At 42.8% G+C, this 20,026-nt stretch overlaps 1 long non-coding RNA gene across 4 annotated transcripts; it reads left to right on the forward strand.

Annotated features, from left to right (window-relative positions):
* The first annotated feature begins 1,279 nt into the window (after positions 1-1,279).
* On the forward strand, positions 1,280-16,471 carry LOC132652388 (uncharacterized). 4 transcript variants are annotated; one of them, XR_009589902.1, is made up of 8 exons: positions 1,280-1,379; positions 3,829-3,902; positions 4,009-4,071; positions 5,228-5,294; positions 9,124-9,242; positions 9,964-10,012; positions 10,513-10,608; positions 11,109-16,471. It is a non-coding gene; the product is annotated as an uncharacterized LOC132652388 (long non-coding RNA). The 4 variants fall into 4 exon arrangements; XR_009589901.1 differs by having other exon boundaries at positions 15,858-16,471; XR_009589903.1 differs by having other exon boundaries at positions 16,274-16,471.
* The last annotated feature ends 3,555 nt before the right edge of the window (positions 16,472-20,026 follow it).

The raw sequence follows: 20,026 nt of genomic DNA on the forward strand, positions 1-20,026 counted from the left end.
TGAAGCTGTCTTGCTTCTAACAATGCCTATATTCAGAGGGCACCATAAATGCTTACTGAATAAACAAATGGAACTCTAATGGACTTTTATGGACAAGTCACTACACTCCATCTCTTCTGTTCAGACTTAGGTCTAGTCTTCTAGATGGCTATTAATTACCTGTGGAAAATGATAATCCTATTGCTTCAATTATCATCGATCAATAAAATATATTTCCAAATTAATAATTTTCCCAATTTTGTCTTTGTGTAATTAAACGTCAATGATCTATTGGCTAAAAAAAACAAAACAACAAAACAACTGCAACTATTCAAGTATCATTATTATTCACTATTTCCACTTCGGGGCAAGATCCTGCAGTCAACTTTTCTTTAACTCCTTGTATTCTTACAGCCGTGAAAACTCTCTTGTCTTTAAGCCAGCACTGATTATTTTTCTGCAGTTTAACTAGTGTCACGCAGGTTGTCACTGGCCAAACCTCTCCAGGAAAAGAGGCATAGGAAGGAGGTAATGACCACTGGTTTTACACGGTACAACAACCTGGAGGCAGTGCCTGGAACTCGTTTTCCGAGCAGCAGCTCCTGCATTCCTCTAGGTGTTCCTGTAGTGCCGTGAATTTGGTTCCAAAGAAAGGTATTAGTAAGCCAGACATCGTGGAGCGACCCTGTAAGCCCAGCAACTGGGAGGCAGACAGGCGGATCTCTGAGCTCAAGGCCAGCCTGGTTTGCCTAGAGAGGTCCAGGCCGGCCAGGGATACACTGGAAGACCCTACTTTACAACGACAGTAACGACAAATAACTTCTCATGAGTCTCTAATCCACATTTCCTTCCCGCCACTTCATTCTCTACAGCAGCTCTATGAAACGGGCGTCACTCGCACTTCTCCGAGCTTCAGGGTCCACGGGCCACTACGCTGTCGGGGGAACCCAGATCGGCCACCACACTGCGCTCAGACTTCCAGGGAGACCGGGAACGGGCGCGGAGAGCCGCCGCTTCCCCGGGAGAGACGCACCGCGGGCGCCCGCGAGCTCGGCCTTCCGGCACCGCCTAGAAGCCGCCACAGGCCGCCACTGCCCGCCAGGAAAGCCGCCCGCCTGTGCGCGCCCAGGGCGGAGCCGACAGAGCGACTCCCGAGGCGGTGTCGCCCCGAGCCCGCCCACACCGGAGTCGTCCGCCTGAGCCGGGCCGCGCCGGTGACGCCCACCGCTGGCGGACCAGCCCCTCGGCTCACGGCCGCTCTGGCCGCGCTCGGCCGTCTCGTTGCTCCTGGTCTGACGTCATCCCCCGGCGCCGCGGCTCGCGGGTGGGCACGCGCAGCTGAGGAGATGTCTCCGACGCCGGCGCTTTTCAGTTTGCCCGAGGCGCGGACGCTGTTTACGGTGAGCCGGGGCTCCGGGGGCCGTGGTTCTCCCCGGGCGCTTCTTTCCCCTTCTCTCCCTGGAAGCTTCCCCGAGGCCGAAGGCTCACCGCTGCGTTCTCTCCTGCCCCTTCCGGGACGGACAGTCAGGGGAAGGCGCCCTAGCTACCCATCTGTGGGTGCTCCTCCGCCCCTGTGCTGGCGGGTCCCCACACCCCGGGGCCTGGTCGTGTTCCCGTGGGCGAGCGTGCCACGGACCGGCTCCGTCAGCTCCCGCTCCTCTGCCAGCCGGGCGGAGCAGGTGTCCCGGGAGGAGCCCCGAAGCCTGTGTCCGCCCCGCCTCCCGCGCTGCCAGGCGGCTAATCTGGCAGCCAGTTCATGCCCCCCTTTAGCCGCGCTCGCTTTATCGGAGATGGAGGAAGAGCTCCTAAGCGGGAAGAAGCAAATTGATCACCTTAGGAAGGGTTACCAACTGGGGACAGTTATCAGCTGCTATTTCGTTCTTGCCTGTTTGGGAAACGGTAGTTGAGCATTTAGGAAACAGTTTGATGATGGCTTATGTGTTAGAATACCACTAAAATAGTTAATTTTCTTGTCCCTGGTACATGACCTAGAAACCAAGACTCTCCTAACGCCACAAAAAACAGAATTAAATCGACTGACTTTCTCCTTTTTCTGACTTTAAGTCCACGGCCCTTTCTGTGTTGCCCACCGTCGCAATATGTGTGCAAAGAACACTTGGTACAAGTTACTAGGCCCATAATCTCTACCATTTCTACCAAGATTTCATGCACGTTTTGACGTAGACGTTTAACCGTGTTGGGGTAGTTGTAAAGACGCCAAAAGGAGACTTCTGTGAGAGAAGAGAATCTTCACAACCAGTAGTTGTCTTAAGTCGTTTCCTGCTTTGCAAGGCGTTTGGTTTGGTTTTTGAGGGATCATGCCTAGTTTGTGTCATTAGAAACGTTTTCTTCTGTTCCAAAAGGAACATTTCTCCCTTTTTTTCTACATGACAAGCAAAGAACTCGACCTCCGAACCACAGCGTTCTGTAATTGGAGAACACTTGAATTAGTGTTTTTCAAGCTTTGCTGGGTGGTGGTGTCACCTGGAAATCTTGTGAAGTGAAGATACTTACTCACTCTGCCTAAGGTGGAGGCCAGACATTCTGCTTTTTTATGTTGTTTTTGTTTCTTTTTCGAGACAGGGTTTCTCCGTATGGCCTTGGCTGTTGTAGAACTAGCTCTGTAGATCTGCCCTTGAACTCACAGACTCCACCACCTGAGTGCCGGGATTAAAGGAGAGCACCACCACTGCTCCACTGAGATTCTGCATTTTTTAAAGTTCCTATGCAGTGCCGCCGCCCCTGATCATAGTGAGGGTCAATGTACAGCACCACCCATCTTTAACTGGTGAGGGTGGAGACACAAAGGAATGATCCCCAAGTTACTCAGCTTACCTAGTGATGGAGCCAGGAATGGATACTTACTGTACGGATTTGAAGCCTTTATGAAGTACTAGATGGCTTTCCAAATACGTGCAATAACTGCGGTCTTTTTGTCCTCTACATTATGACCAGTTTAAGACAGTCATCTATTTATTCATCACTTAGATTCCCCTGGTACTGTGCTGGCTGAGCAAAATGCCTGGAAGAGGTAGGGCTTGAGCTGAGTCTGAAAGAATGTATAGACTTTGAACGAACAGGTACACAGAACAGCATGTGTGTGAACGTGATGCAGTGAGGCTGATAGGAAATGACTTTACACACTGCCACACTTCAGTGCGTGGTTAGAGAATGAGAGTAAGGCTGTAACTGTCATGTCTCCAGGGGCTCTTAAGGGAGCTGCAAAATTTCAGAACCAAACAGTGATTAAAGACCCATATAAAGGTTTGGTGTTTGGTTTGGTATTTAGACAGGGTTTTCTTATGCAACCCAGGCAAGGCTGGCGCTCAGAGAATCCAGGTTGACCATAAGCTAACTCACCTGCTCTGCTTCCCCAGTGCTGGCTGCAGAACACTCCACCATGTTTAGCAAGATTTCTTTCTTTGAAAGCAGGAGCCTTTCATGGATGTGATATATAGGAAAGAAAAAGGGAGACCTGTGATGCAAATGTTTAATTAGGAGCTCTTGCTAGGCTTCATGTGACAAGGATCGGGATCATTAATTAAGTGGCATTAGAAATAAAGGTTACTGAAAATGACTGGCAGAAAATATTTCCCAGTTAAAAACATTTTTACCCCAGAGGCTATTTAAAGTGGGCTGGCTTTACCCAGGGTCAGATGATTGTTCAAGGTTCCTGAATAAACTGCATTGAAAAAAAAAAAAATAAAAGCCAATGGATGCTGGCTACAGTTTCATCTCAAAAAAAAAAACATTTTTACTTTTCTTTTTTTAGTTAGACATAATTGAAGAATGGTACATTTTTGTAAACAGCAAAAGCTTTCTACTTATTTGTCATTTTTATTTTTGTAGAAATCTACCAGAGAGGCCTTGAATAATAAAAATATCAAGCCATTATTGAATGCCTTCAGTCAGTTACCTGGCAGGTAAAACACACTGTCCATGAAAAACGCTTCATAAATGTTTACATTAGTAGTGAACTATTTGTGAAATGAAGGTGGGTTTTGTTTTGTTTTGTTTTTCTTTTAATAGTGAAAATGAAAAAAGAAGTGTACTCTTGACCAAGCTTTCAGAGGTGTTCTGGAAGAAGAAATTGTAAGTATTTTTCCCCGTTATTTGTTGTTGAAATTTGCTGGCCAGTTAATGAACCATGTTATTAGAAATTGCTTTATTATTAGAATATTTAAATGATGACATCTGTTTTCTTAGCATGAGCACTCTGTCTTGTAGAATCAGCATTGACAAGATAGGAGAACGTCCTAATAAAGGCTCTCAACAGCTCAGCTACAGTTTAAGGCTTTGATCATGAAGAAAGTTTTGACATTCCATCTTAAAGAGCAAGAAGTAAAGACTGACCCAAGAAAATGGGTCAGCAGGTCACGGTGCCTGCCACAGAGCTCCATGGCCTGACTTTGATCTCTAGATCAGAGTTGTCCTCTGACTTCCATACTCACACAGGAACACACACACACACACTTTGCTATGTAAATGATGACACTGTAATGGCATAAGTGTCTAGTCCAGGATGTTAAGCATAGAGCTAGGAGTCCATGCCCTCATTTTCTTGTGGATCTTCCTCATCCATAAGCATGCATAAATAATTAAGGCTTGTAAAGTTTAATCCAACCATGAGGTATTTAAATACTGCCTTTAGCAGGGATCCTGAATGAAAGGAACTTTTCATAGTTTATTTTTGGTCAAGCAGATATTGGGTTCCATAGTGGTAGGGTCTCTTCTGATGGCCATAATATAGTAACCCTCTCTAAGTCTGGGTCAGACCAATGATTTTTTTTTTCAGACGTAATCACTTCTCTGAGGTGCTGAGAAAATCACTTTCCTTTCACGCTCTGGCAGGGTGCGTTCTGTGATGCTCACTGTTACGGGTTGAAGCACCTAAGCACTGCCTCCCTGCATAAGAGCTCAGCCAAGGCTCCAGTGTCAACATTACGTTAAGTCCAGGCCCTGCTTTTAGCTTGTGCTCTTGACGTAGTCACAGCCGTAGACCTTCTGTACCCAGTGAGTGAGTCTTAGGCATGCAGATGGTACCATTTTCCCAGGCATGCTGGGTTTCGATTGACTCACTCTTTGCTGCTTGACATATTTTATAGTATGATGTTCATGGGTTTTCATCTTAGAAAATAATTTTGTATAAGGTATTTTTATTCCTGTGTGACTGCTTACTTTCAGAGAACTTGTCTTTATTGTTAACAAATTAGTTTGAATTCTAATGAAATTGTTTCTCTGTTGGTAGATAAATCACTCAGCGTGTGAGAACGTTTTAGCTATTATTTCTCTTGCTATTGGGGGAGTAACTGAAAGTAAGTATTGTTCTCTGTTTTTAAAGTTGTTTGTATATGGCCTGTTTGGTTTAAAGCCTCTCACCATACCTCTGCCCCTTTCTGGTTCTGTTCACTCTTTATGTTGGTGCTGGAGACTACACAGGGCCGCATACATGCTGTTCTCCTCTGACCTGCATCCCAGCCCTCGTTCACTGTTTACTCCAACCATGGCCAAGAATTTAACACTTATTTCAGACTAGCAGAAGACTTATTTCTCATCGCTATTATGTCATGCACATTTGCAGTTTCTTTGTTTTTCAAGTGTTTTAAGTTATATACAAATACTTAATGAACATCTATTATATGTCTAATACTACATTAGGATTTGGAGATTCAGTGGTGAATATATCATAGAGCCCTCCTCTAAGAATCTAATGGGCAATGAAGGAAAGAAATGTGTGGATATTTTACTGTGCTATGCTTTTTTCTTTTTTACAATTTATTCATTATATGTCCTGATTGTAGCCCCCTCCTTATTTTTTCCCAGTCCCACCCTGCCTCCTCCTTCCTCCCCTAGTCCACTGAAAAGGGGTCTCCTCCCCTGCCGTCCTCCCCTGCCCCTGCTTATCAAGTCTCATCAGGACTGCCTGGATCCTTTGTCAGTGGCCTGGCAAGGCTGCATCGCCAGGGGGAAGTGATCAAAGAGCAGGCAGCTGAGTTCATAGTGCTAGGCTTAAAGTTTTTTAAGTATAATAAAAGTGAAAATGACTTTCCAAATTAAAAATCTAAACGAATCAGGAAGAATTTTTAAAAGGAAGATGGGTTGGGATTTGTGACACATACCTATAATCCAGTTCTTATAAGGATGAATCAGGACAACCAGGTATTTGACAGGCAAGACCCTGTCCTCCAAAATAAAACAAAATGAAAAAAGGAAGATTGAGCCTACAAATAAGGACATGAGGGATAAAGGTTGCCAGAAATAGAAAAGGAAATGCTCGCACAAAGCCAGGTTCCGCATAGCTAGAAAATTGTGACATGAGAATGGCAAAGGAAGCATGACGTGTGGCCTAGTCTAAAGACCATTGTATTTCATGCTGACAGACGTCCGTAGAAGAGTGAGTGGACTGGGGCAGACCGCTGGCAACACTAGGCAGAGATCTAAAGGTGCAGCAGTAGGGCCCGGAGAGATGGCTCGCTGGTGAAGAGCATGTGCTGCTCTGGCAGAGGACCTAGGTTCAGTTCTCAGCACCAACGTGGAAGCTCACAACTGTAACTCCAGTGTAGGGATCCAACACCCTCTTCTGACCTTAACAGTATACATCCATTCAGGCAAAACACTGATAAAATTAAAAAGGAAAGAAATATTGCAGGACATGGTGGTATACACCATCAATCCCAGCTCTTGGGAGGCAGAGCCAGACAGATCTCTGAATCCCAAGCCAGCCAACGCTTTATAATAAAATGATTTTTTAAAAACATCTGGGGGCTAGAGAGATGGCTCAGTAATTAAGAGGACCTGCTGTTCTTGCAGAGGGCCCAGGTTCAGTTTCCAGCACCCTGTAAGGCAGCTCATAACTACCGGTAACTCCAGCTCAGAGAATATGAAGATGAGTATTTTCTGGCCTCTGCAGGCACCTGCAGCAAGGGATGCATATACATACACTTAGACGCACACACGTGCACACACACATACACACACACACACACACACACACACACACACTAAATCTTTTGTAAAAATATATCAGCACCAGCATGGACTTGGTGTAAGAGAATACAGCACACAGGCGCTTAGTGCCCACACATGGTAGGAGCTTGTTGAACATTTCCAGAAAGAAAGAAGAACCAGTTCCTCAGCGTTCCTTCACCCTGTTGTCCAATCTCATTTAACTAACTTAGATAACATGTGAAAATGGCTTGTAATCTGTCAAGTATTATTCATATATATTATTTAGATACTTTTCTCCACAGACCTGGATCCAGCACACACGAAAAAATGGTTTCCCAGGGTCAAAGTGAGCTGTTTTGTAAATCTGACTTCCTAATCTCCAATTTTACTTCTTAAACTTTTGTGTGAACTCTTTATTTATTAGTGCATTCGTTCATTCAGCATACTTCGATGAGTTCCCCAACAGTTTTCCTCACCCTCAGTTTACAGTATGTGTAGCTCATTAACTCGTTATGTTACTCAACTAAGGTTGGTGATGATTTTACCACAAACTGGGAAGGCTATACCTAGAACTTTAACAGAGAAAAAATGAGGACTTTTTAACTCAAGCTGCAAATAAAGTCATAAACACGTTTTCTGTACTGGAAACTTTATTTTTGAAAGGAATTTTTATTATTGGTACATTATGTTTTATGTTTTCAAAATGTCCATAAATATATTTCATTCAACTTGACACATACATACAGAACTTCTATTCTATGTCAAACATTTAATGGCTAAAACATTAAAAGAAAGAAATGGTACTTTTTTAAAGGGCAAGATAACTCAGCAGATAAAGCCACTTACTGCCAAGCCTAATCTCTGAGTTCAGTCTACATGTTGGAAGGGAAGAAAGAAAACTCCCTTAGTTGTCCAGTGAACCCCACACATGTGAACTCACGCACCTGTATGTGCACATAATAATAAGATAAATGTGATGTTATTTTAAGTTTATAGTCTGTGCTACCATGGTGATTAATTTGGATATGCTAAATTATTCAGTAGATTAATTAACACAGTAGAATACTGTGTTAGGAAGCAAGGATAAAGTAATCTGCCCAAAAATATCAGGCGTTTTGTTGCTGTTTTGTTTTGTTTTGTTTTGTTTTGTTTTGTTTTAGATGAGCTGTCGTTTACTCTGTTTTGAAAAATGAGGTTGAAACTTGCTGTGTGATAAAGAGAAGTCTTTAGGCAGAAAAAGGAATGCTGTTATTGAGACCATAGAAGTATGAGCCTAGACTGGTATTTAGGAACTGGAGAGGGATGTTTATAACCAAGGCTAAGGTAAACAGCCCGCTGCCAGAGGGACTGTGAGGCTTCCGGGACACTGTATAATGCGCTGATTCTCATCTCCAGCTCCTTAGAGTCACCAGCCAAGCTCTGTCTTTAAGAAGAGTCTCGGGCCCTCACTCACTTCTACAGACTCAGAATCTTTGGCTGTAGAACGTAAACATTTTTTCAGGTTTTATAAATACTAAATGAGTTAACATATCATATCCTGCTGCAGTTAGTGGCAGGAAATGTGCCTTTTAAGTTTCTTAGGAACACTGTTAAATTAACAGTGAACAGTGGCCCTGGGTTTAGGTCTGGCCTGTCTTCCCTCTGTAGTGACCCTGATCAGTGGTTGTCTAGCTCTGCCAGAACAAGCCTGTTGATGGGGTCATTGGGTCCTGTTCGACAGTTAGGATAACATCAACCTTATGTTGGTTTGAAATTGTTCCCTCTTGCTACCCCTGGTTCTAGGCCGTATTCGTCACATCGTTATCCAGATGTGATCTTACTAGGGCTGAGCACAGCTGGAAGTAGCTTCCCTTTTCTGGACCTATTGTATTTACTAAGTGTTTTTATGCTTATATTGACCACAGAGTTTTCTCTCTCCACATACCGTATGCAGTTGGCTACGTCAAAGAAACTGTATTAGCAAACCATAACCTTAAACAGAAGGGAAATGAGGAGACGTCAAAGTACTTCTCACCAGTCTAAACGGCCTTTTCTTAAGGAAAATCTTCACTGCTGTTCTTGACTGACATTGACTTTAGAGACCTAGAGTAACTTTGACTTTATCATTACTCTGTACTGTAGCATGACCACAGAGCTCTTTTGCATGGGCTGTTTGACAGTTCAAAAGTTCTTCGTTGACTTGAACCCCACTTGCAGGTGTCTGTACCGCGTCCACACCGTTTGTGCTATTGGGAGATGTCTTAGACTGCCTTCCGTTGGATCAGTGTGACACAATATTCACTTTTGTCGAAAAAAATGTTGCTACCTGGAAGTCAGTAAGTGCCTTGGTTTCCTTCCCTGCTAATATTATCTCTATAGAGATAAAATTCAGAAGATAGTTTTGTTTGGGCTTATTTGCTAGTAATTCTAATATTGGTGTTCGCTAAAACATTTGTCCCTGTGAAAGAATTGCATACTGTGTTCAGAGAAAAACTTATTATAAAAAGTAATAAAAAAAATAACTTGGAAATGCATGCTTTCAATCAGGCGTGGTGTTGTGAACTCATGAGTGTAGGTAGGAAAGCTGTGCTCCAAGCCAGCCTGGTCTACACAGGGAGAACCTGTCTCCCACAAATAAAGGCCGAGGGATGGCTCAGCAGTTTAGAGGACTTGTCACTCTTTCAGAGAATCCAGGTTTGACTCCCAGCACCCACACATGGTGGCTTAAATCATCTATAACTCCGGTTCAAGGTGACCTGGTGCCCAGTTCTAGCCTTTGCTAGAACCAGGCACACATGTGGCACACATACATACATGTAGGCAAAACACTCAAAATGAGTAAATTAGAACAAGTTTTTAAAGATAAAGCAAACACACACACTTCTAGATGTTTACAAGTTACTCAGTGTCATGCTGTTTTACATACCCAAGTGAAAATGCTTTGAAATAAGTGAAATAGGCTCATACATTAGTTCTCTTTAATATTTTAATCTGCTGACTTATTGAAGTGAGTGGGCAACTTCCAAAGTGTAGTAATAATTTTGGTCTTCATTTCAGAATACATTCTATTCTGCTGGCAAAAATTATTTACTACGTATGTGCAATGGTAAGTAATTCAGCATTGAATTATTGCTTTTGAAACTGAATGTAAACTGGGCGTGGTGGCGTGCACCTTTAATCCTAATGCCTTGGAGGCAAAGTCTGGTGGATCTCTGAGAGTTCGAGGACAGCCTGGTCTACAAAGTGAGTTCCAGACAGCCAGGGCTATGCAGAGAAACCCTGTCTCAATCAATCAATCAATCAATCAATCAATAAATGTGGTTGTGATTAGAAAAATAGATGATTTATTAAATACCAATGAACCTGTCTTAAAAGTAGATTAGAATCTGTTTTTAAGTTGTCTTAACTTATTAAAACTGATCATTCACTTCCATTGATCTTGTCCACAGAACGGTGTTCCTAACTTACAGTTCTTTCTGGGACGATGATCTCTGCTTCTGTTTAGAGAGCCCTTGCTCTAGGATAATGCTGAACAAATGTTAATTCAGGTATAATTGTAATGAACATTGAATGATCTCTTTTTTATTTATTTATGAACATTGTTAGATCTTCTCAGAAGATTATCTAAATCTCAGAATACAGTTTTCTGTGGACGAATTCAACTCTTTTTGGCCAGGCTTTTTCCTCCTTCTGAAAAATCAGGTAAGCTCTTAAACATTAAATTCTTTGCAAAGAAATCTCTTACAGCTTTTATTGGAGTAATATTTGTCGTAATAAGAAAACTCAACATAAAAACTTGAAAGCATAGAAAATTGCTTTATTTTCTTGTAAATTTCCCAGCTCTAGCTGTATGTAATCTTTTTTAGACTTTAATTAGCTAATTTGGTTATTCGCTTTACATCTCAATTGTAGCCCTCTCGCTGCTCTCCTCCCAAGCCCTCCACTTTGTCCCTCCCTCATCCATCTATCCCCTCTCCTCTGCCCCTCAGAAAAGGGGAGATATCAGCAATCTTTAGGTCAAACTTTACAGTGTGCTGTGGAATCACAGTAATATACATAAGTATAAACTATTCTGTCTGCATATCATTTCATAATATAAGCTTATACTTTGTTTCAATTTTGTTTCATTAATTGCTGATTAGTCATTTAATTTCTTTAATTTTACAATTTTTAAACAAAAAATTGCTTTTTATTTTCTGCAGATGAGTGTTTTGCCCGCATGTATGTATGATCCCATGTGTGCCCATGGGGCTGGAGTTACAGGCGGTTGTAAGCCGTGCTTGTAGTGGCTGTGTCCTCTGTGTCGGTGCTCTCACCCATTTGAGTTCTCTCTCCAGCCCGTTTCACAGTGGTTTACTGTGAATTGGAACTCAATGAAGAGTACATAACGCAAACATAATGATGAAGCAGATAGTTCTATAACCATTGCTCGGCTCCAGAACTGGAACACTGCTAATTCTCGAGAGCCTTCCCTGTCTTTGATCTGTTCAGATATGCCAGATTTTAGTATCTCATTGATTTGGTTTCCCTCCCTTTAGTGTATTACTGTGGTGATTGTATTAAAGCGTGACGTGCGTACAGTGGCGCATGCCCATAGTCAGCTTGTAGAATATGCTAATGGTGGGTTTGTGCTGTCTTTTTGTCGTGCTAGCCCTAGGTTTTCTATTTTTCCCAGTCATTTCTCAGTTAGTGTTACTCTGTGTATGCTACTTTGTGCATTTCTCTTGTTCTCTCTGTGCTCAATGTCCCTGAGTCTTTCCTTTGAAGAACTTGTCTTGGTTAGGATTTCTAGCCTTGTGATAAACTGCATGACCAACAGTAACTTGGGGAGGAAAGGATGTATTTCAGCTTTCGACTTCATCCCATTCCATCACTGAGAGAATTTAAGCCAAGAACTCAAGGCAGGAACCTGAAGGTAGGAAATGACCCAGAAACCACGGAGGATTGCCGCCTACTGGCTTGCTCCTTGTGGCTTGCTCAGTTTGCCTCACCTTCCCCCACCACGCCATAGCTCTGGCTGCCTTAGAACTCACTATGTAGACCAGACTAGCCTCAAACTCACTGCCTCTGCCTCCTGAGTACTGGGACTAAAGGCATGTGGCATTACTGCTCTATTACAGCTCATCAGTTTCCTTTCTTACACACTCTGGGTCTAGAGTGACATAGTCCCCAGTGGGCTGGGCCCTCCCCCATTAGCCACTAATTAAAATACCATACAGCCTTGCCTATAGGCCAAGCTTCTAGAGGCATTTTCTCAATTGTTCCCTCGTCTCAGATGACGCTAGCTTATGTCAGTTTGACAAACACACAAACCACCAGACAGAACTGATGTCACGCACGACATCTTTCTCATGAAATCTTTCTCTTTAATTCTTGTATGAGTTCAGCTTTAAATTGCTAGGTTAGTGCTAGAGAGATTTCATTCCATTTGTGATAGTCTTTATCTTTGTCTCTCATTCCTTGTTATTCTTTTTAAACTTTTTATTACTGTGTGTGTGTGTGTGTGTGTGTGTGTGTGTGTGTGTGTGTGTGTGCGCGCGCATGCATATGGAGATCAAAGGACAGTATGTGAGAGTCAGTTCTCTCTCACCATGTGGGTACTGGGGATTGATCTCACGTCATCAGGCTAACTTTTCGTGGCCCTGGTCAAATTCTAGTGTTTGGAAGATATATAGAAGATGTGTGTGTGTGTGTGTGTGTGTGTGTGTGTGTGTGTGTGTGTGTATTTTTTTCTCTCTCTCTCTCTCTCTCTGCTTTAAGATTTTCTTTCGGGCTGGAGAGATGGCTCAGGGGTTAAGAGCACTGGCTGCTCTTCCAGAGGTCCTGAGTCCTATTGTCAGCAACCACTTGGTGGCTCCCAACCATCTATAATGAGATCCGGTGCCCTCTTCTGGCATGTAGGCAAAACACTGTATACATAATAAATAAATAACATCTTTTTTTAAAAAAATCTTTGATTTTATTATGATGTGTCTATGTGTGGATTGCTTTTTACCTAACATTCTTGGGATTTGTTGACATTTTAAATTTAGATTCATGTCTTTTACTACTTTCTGAAAATTTTAGTGATTACGTCTTCACATTTCATAAATACTTCTTGTTCTGTTTTTGCCTCTCTACTTTTATATCAGCTATTCAGAGACTGTTTTCTCTGTCTGCCTTTCTATCTCGATATCACACTCTGAATAGTCTGATGTGATTCTCATTTCTGGAAGGTCTTTTTACTTTTTAGCTTTTTACTCCCTTTGAGTTTTGTTCTTTAGTTTAAAAAAACATGGTAAGCATTTTTTGTTGTTTATATCTGACCATTTCAGTGCCTTATATTTTTGAGAAGAATAGTTTTGAGAGTCCTAGGATGGATTCCTTTTTTTGGTTTTGGTTTTTTGTTTGTTTGTGTGATTGGTTGGTTTGGTTTGGTTTTTTGAGACAGGGTTTCTCTGTGTAGCCCTGACTGTCCTAGACTTGCTTTTTAGACCAGGCTGCCCTCGAACTTTCGGTGATCTGCCTGCCTCTGCTCTCTGAGTGCTGGGATTAAAGGTATGTGAGGATACCTTTCTTAGGAGAAGGTTTTTATTGCCTGTGTATGTGCCTTAAAAAGGGACTCCTGCCAGTGAGGATAAGGTCTAATCTAGCCAAGCTCAGGGCCTGTTAATGTCTTCGTCACCCAGAAAACTTAGTACTAGATAAACAGTTTTTTCACCTTTGCCTAAAGGTACAGATTTGAAGATGGCTTGATATGAGATTTCTCCATTTTTTAGGTTCTTCTCCTTCCTTTGGCCCAAAAAGCTACTAATAGAACAGCTGAATTTCACTTCTGATTCTTTCTGACAGGGATTACAAGGGTAGTATAGGTATATGAATACCATTACATAATATTAATAGGGTATAACTCTTAATACAGTTATTAACACTAAGAAATCAACATTGCTACAGCACTCATTGTCAGCTATAGATGTTTGAATTCAATCAGTTTGATCACCACTCTCTCTTTTCTCTTTCAGTATCCACATTACATTTAATTTTCTTGTTACATAGTCTCTCCAATGACAATCCCTTCGTCTTTGCTTATCTTTCATGACTTGACACATAGACGTTGTTTAAATTAAAAAGTGTTGGACCATGTAATGTTTATTAGCAGCCCTGAGATTATCATGGCGGTATTAGTTGACCTGCTGTCACAAAGAATAAGGCACAGACACCTGTTAGATTTTATAGTTACTTCATTTACCTTGGCCTGGGCTGATATTTCACCTACGCTGTCTCAATAACCTCACCGCCTATCTCCCAGCCCCCATCCAATGCCATCTGCCTTAATCGTCCTCATCTGATTTACCTTCCACCCATAATCCCAAGACACTTGCTCGTATTCTTCATCTGGGTCTTTTCACACCATTATTGGAGTCCTTCCTTGCAGCCCACGTGGTTCCTTCTCCGCACTCACCTATCATGGCATCCTCCTTCCTCCTCTCTTCCTGTCCATCCATCTCTCGTGATGCTCCTGACATCTAAAGCTCATGAACCTTAGCCACACCTTCCCCATTCTGCCCTGCCTGGGTATAGGCCTTTAATCAACCAATCAGGTATAATGTCTTAGGCATATTTACCAAACAAGAATAGGTGTAACCAGATCTTGAGGGCCAGCAAAACACACCAGACCAACCTCCAGCAATTGAAGTTAGACTTTGGAGAAGAATACAGAGGGAACTAATGTACCTTTCTCAAAGCATCATTTTGAAATTTGATTTTGACATGCCTTCTACTGGCAATGTTACCACTCATCGCTTGGTTAAGATGGCATCTCCTATTTGTCCCTCTATATTAGGGTTACAGTTTTTCCCTTTGTGATCTGTAATGCTTATGAGGAGGGATGATGATACATAGATACTTCTTTTCTCCTTAATTTCTGTCAGTGGGTCTTGCCTGATGTGAATATTATTAGGGCGTCATGGTGATTTTCTCACCTTTCTATGTTTATTAGTGGTAATCCTTCCATAAGGGAAAGTTGTCTTCTTGGTAGCTTATTAGTTCAGTTACCTCTTTCCAAATGAACTGTGGATATTTTATTCCTTGGGTCATGGTGTCATATATTATTATTTATTTTTTTTGTTCACATTGTTCTTGTTTCTGCCAGTGGGGCTCTTTCAGGTTTTCTTGGTGTAGATTATTATCCAGGCTCATCTTGCCCAGCCTCGGAGTCACCCATTTTTTCCAAAGAGCTTATTTTCTTTTATTTAAGACTGATAGTTAAAACCAAGATTTTGACCCTAAATAAAGCCAGGGTCTGGAGCTAAGATATGGTTGTTGTGTCTAGACCCTCTCAGCAGGCAGAACAAGGAAAGTTAAATACGCTGGCCTTCTTTATAATATTGTTATCATTATGTTCTCTCAAGCTGAAATAACTGCTTCGGTAAAATTCTAAATACTCTGTATCGTGTGGATTGTTTTGAGTGTTGTGACTGCAAAGGGCTGCAAGCCTGGTATAGTAGCACACACCTGTCTCTAGCACTCAGGAGGCTCAGAGGCAGGAGAGTCATCAATCTGATCTATATACTAAGACCCTATTTCAAAAAAAATAGATAAACTATCTGTTACTATAATTTCTACAGAATTCTGAGTATTCTAGAGGCACCTTAAGAAGTAAATTTTAGCCAGGCATGGTGGTACATGCCTTAAATCCCAGCACTGAGAGGCAGAGGCAGGTAGGTCTCTGTAAGTTCAAGGCTAGCCTGGTCTACAGAATGAGTTCCAAAACAGTCAGGGCTATGGAGAGAAACCTTGTCTCAAAACAACAATAATTTTTTTAAGTGTTTGAAAATCAAGTGTGGTGGTTATTTCTGATTTCATCATTTGCTTATTTGTGGATTTGGTATTTTATCTTTTGGTAATATGAAATAAGTCATGTTCTTTTATAAGTTTTAAGTGACAGTACATTTGCCTATCTTTAATTTCAGATAACTCTTCCCTTCTCATTTCTGCTGGCTTATTCAGCCCCCACCTCTGATACAGGCACTCTGCAGGGTGACAAAATGAACTGTACCCTTGCTGTTGTCCTGTTTACATGGAAGTGCCCTGTAGCCACTGTGAAAAAATGTTGGCACTCTCTCTCCTCACTTTATTTTTCTGCTTCATGTTATCATGGTGTCAGGACCAAGAGAACGTTTTTATTCACCAACAGCATAAAATGACCAAGATGTCACAATGAAACCTTTGCTGTCTGTTCTTGGGCTTGGGCAGGGAGGGAGCACACAGCAATTTTTTTTTTTAAACTGAAAGAGAATCTTCCATTTCTACAATTGGCTAATTTTCACTTTTAGTCATACTTGGTTTTAATGTGTTGTGTGTGTGTGTGTGCTTGTATTTTGAATAGCTGATGGATTTACAACTGAGCGACAGTAACTTTCGTCGACACATCCTGTTGCAGTATCTCATTTTATTTCAGTATCTCAAGGGACAGGTCAAATTCAAAAGGTGAGTCAGTGTGTGTAGTAAGTGATTTCAAACAGTGACAATGGAAAGATCTTGTAAAGATTTTCATGTTTTAGGCCAATAAAATACATATAATTTAGGGGTTTGGTTTGTTTGGATTTTTTGTTTTGTTTTTGTTTTGAGGCACAGATTCTGTATGTAGCCCTGGCTGTCCTGGAACTCCTGGAACTCGCTCTGTAGAACAGGCTGGCCTCGAACTCAGATTCACGTGCCTCTGCTTCCTGAGTGCTGGATTAAAGGCATGTGTCAACACTGCCCAGCATAATTTCATTTTTTATTGAAAGTTATTGTTGCAGGGAGGGGTGCCATGGTCACCTGTGGAGGTCAGAGGACTTTTAGAAATCAGTTCTCTCTGCATCATGAGATCTGGGTATGGAAGCCAGATCATTACATTTGTACAGCATGAGTTTTTACCCACCGGGCTATCTCACTGGCCCTAAGCCCATTTTGTATAGAAGGGCTACATGCCTGAAAATACTTTTACTAAAGCAGCCAGATGGCCAGTTGGGAACTTTTAGGTGTAGGGTGTTTGTTGTAGGAAAAGTATCGAGATACACATTTGCTAATGTGAGTCTCCTGCAATACCAGGTGCATGATAATCCATGTGTCTCATGAGAAATTGTAAACTAAGGAAATAATACTCTCACATATCATAAGCCACCTAGGAAATTAGAGCTGAAAGAACCAAAGAAAATCTTGAAACACAGGTGAGTTCTAGGCACTGAGAAAATAGCTCAGTTGCTGAAATGATTGTGGTGCAAACATGAGAATCCAGGTTCATTCTCCAGCACCTCCATAAATAGCAGATACGGGACACACCTTGTCTCAGTGTGCAGATGTGGAGATAAGAGAATCCCTGAGGCTTGCTGGCCAGCTAGCCTAGCCTAATCGGCGGGTACCAGGTCTCAGTAAGATACCCTTTCTCCACCAACGAGGTGAGTGGCACCTGAGAAATAACACCTAGGATTGACCTTTTTCCCACCCTAACTCCCTACACCCCCACTGTTCTATTATGTCCTCACTGGAAAGAATATTACAGTGGCCCCATTGGGGAGGATATCATAGTGACCCCACTATGACGCAATTGGACAAGATGTTACAGTGACTCACTGGGGTGGACCTTATGGAGACTCCACTGGGGAGACCATTAAGGTGGCTCTTCTGCAGTGTGTGTTACTATGAAAGCACTGGGAAAGAAGGTACAGTGATTCCACTGAGGAGAACATTAATGTGACCCTACTGAAGAGGATATTACAGTGCCCCACTGGGGAGGACGTTGTAGGGACCCCTTTGGGATGTTTGTTCCATTGTCTACACTGGAGGTAGTGTTACAGTGACCCCACTGTAGAGGATATTGCTATGATCCACTGGGACAGACATTGCAGTGACCTCACTGGGGAGCCCATAAATGTGATTCCTACTGGGAAGGATGTTACACTGATCCACCTGGGGAGGACAGTGTAGTACTCACACTGGAGAAGATATTAGTGACTCTTCTGGGAGTACATTGTGGAGACCAAATTGTGGGGGGCATTACAGTGACCCATTGGGGAAGACTTTAGAATAAACTCTCTGGGATGGACATCACAGTGACCCCACTTAGGAGGACACCATTATGACCCCTCCTGGGGAGAACATTTCAGGGTCCTAACTAGGGAAGATGGTACATGACCCCATTGGAGGGGGCACCACAGTGAGTGCACTTCATGGACATTAAAGTGAGCACATGGGCAGGATGTTACTGTGACCCTACTGGAGAGGACAATAGAATGACCTCACTGTGGAGTGCATTACAGTGTCCCCACTGGGGTGGAGGTCACTATAACCACACTGGAGAGGACAGTACAGTGACCGCACCAATGACACCATTTGGTAAGATGTTGCAGTGTCCTCACTGAAGAGGACTTTCCAGTGACCTCACTTGGGAGCATGTTACAATGACTCCAGAGGATAGTACAGTGATCCTACTGGGGAGCATAATGTTCTACTTACTTGGTAGAACATTACAGTGTCCCCACTGGGAAGAACATCACAGTGGTTCCACTGAGGACAGTGTTACAGTGACTCCATTGGGGAAAATTTTACAATTACCCTGATGGGGAGAACATTACAGTGATCTCACTGGGGAGACTGTTACAGTGACGCCACTGGGAAGGACATCACAGTGACTCCACTGAGGACAATGTTACAGTGACCCTACCAGGGAAGTCATCACGGTGTTCCCACTGGGGAAGATGTTATTACGACCCCACGGGGGGGATATCACAGTGGTCTCACTTATTGCACGTTACAATGACCCCACTGGGGAAAAGTTACAGTGGCCCCATTAGGGTGAACTGATCTCACTTGATGGAAGTTACAGTAACTTCACTGAGAAGGACATTATGATGACCTCACTGGGAAAAACAATACAGTAACTTCATGTGGAGAACATTTCAGTGTCCCCACAGTGGTGGAGGTTACTATGACCCTCGCTAGGGAGAATGCTACAGTTAGTTAGAACACTGGGGAAAACCTTAGTTATATCACTGGGTATGTGTTGACAGTGACACCACTGGAGAGCACATAACAGTGACCCAAATGAGGCCAGCACTACACTTAACCTCACTAGGGAAACTTACAGTTCCACCACTAAGAAGAACATTACAGTGACCTCACTGGGGTGGACATCATGTTGTCCCCACTAGGGAGAACATCAAAGTGACCCCACTGAATAGGACATCTGAGTAAACTCACCGCATTGGATAGGACATCACAATGACCCACTGGTGAAGAAGTTTCAGTGACACCAATAGAGAGAAGAGTACAGTCATCTAAGGAGGCAGTATCTTACAGTGACCACACTGCAGGACATTACAGAGATTGTACTGGGGAGAATGTACTGTGAACCATCTGGGGAGGACATGACAGCCCCTTGAAAAGTACATTAAAGTGAACACACTGAGGAGAAAGCTGCAGTTAACACCACTGGGATAAACCTTACAGGGACCCAACTGGGGAGAACATTACAGTGACATCATGGTGACCACATTGGAAAGGATGGTACAGTGACACCAATTTAAAAAAAAGTACTGAAGCCAGTCAGACATTACAGTGACCCCCCTTTGGGAGAACATAACAGTGACCACACTGGGAAGGATGTTACAGTTACACTACTGGGGAGGATATTACTGTGACTGCACTGATGAGGATATCACAGTGAACTCTGCATGCATTTTACAATGGATTCGTTAGGCAGGGGGGTGCCACACTGATCCCATTGGGGAGGACATAGAGTGACCACACTGGGGAAGAAATTATAGTGATCTCACTAGTGACTACATTTCAGAGATCTTCCTTGCAAATACGTTATAATGACCCCACTGGGGAGGACATTTAAGTGACTGCACTGGTGAGGATGTTACAGTGACCCCACTGTGGAGGCCATTATAGTGACTCACCGGGGAGAAGGCTGTAGTTACACAACTGGTGAGGACCTTACATTTAGCTGAGGACTTTACAGTGACTCCCCTGTTGAAGACATTACCACTGGATATTACAGTGATCTCACTGGTGAGGAAGTTATAGCGACCACACAGTGGAGGATGTTAAAAGTGACCCACTGGAGAAAACGTTACAGAGACACCAGTGGGGA

Source organism: Meriones unguiculatus, chromosome 2 (genome assembly GCF_030254825.1).
Source record: "Meriones unguiculatus strain TT.TT164.6M chromosome 2, Bangor_MerUng_6.1, whole genome shotgun sequence".
Lineage (NCBI taxonomy): Eukaryota > Metazoa > Chordata > Mammalia > Rodentia > Muridae > Meriones > Meriones unguiculatus.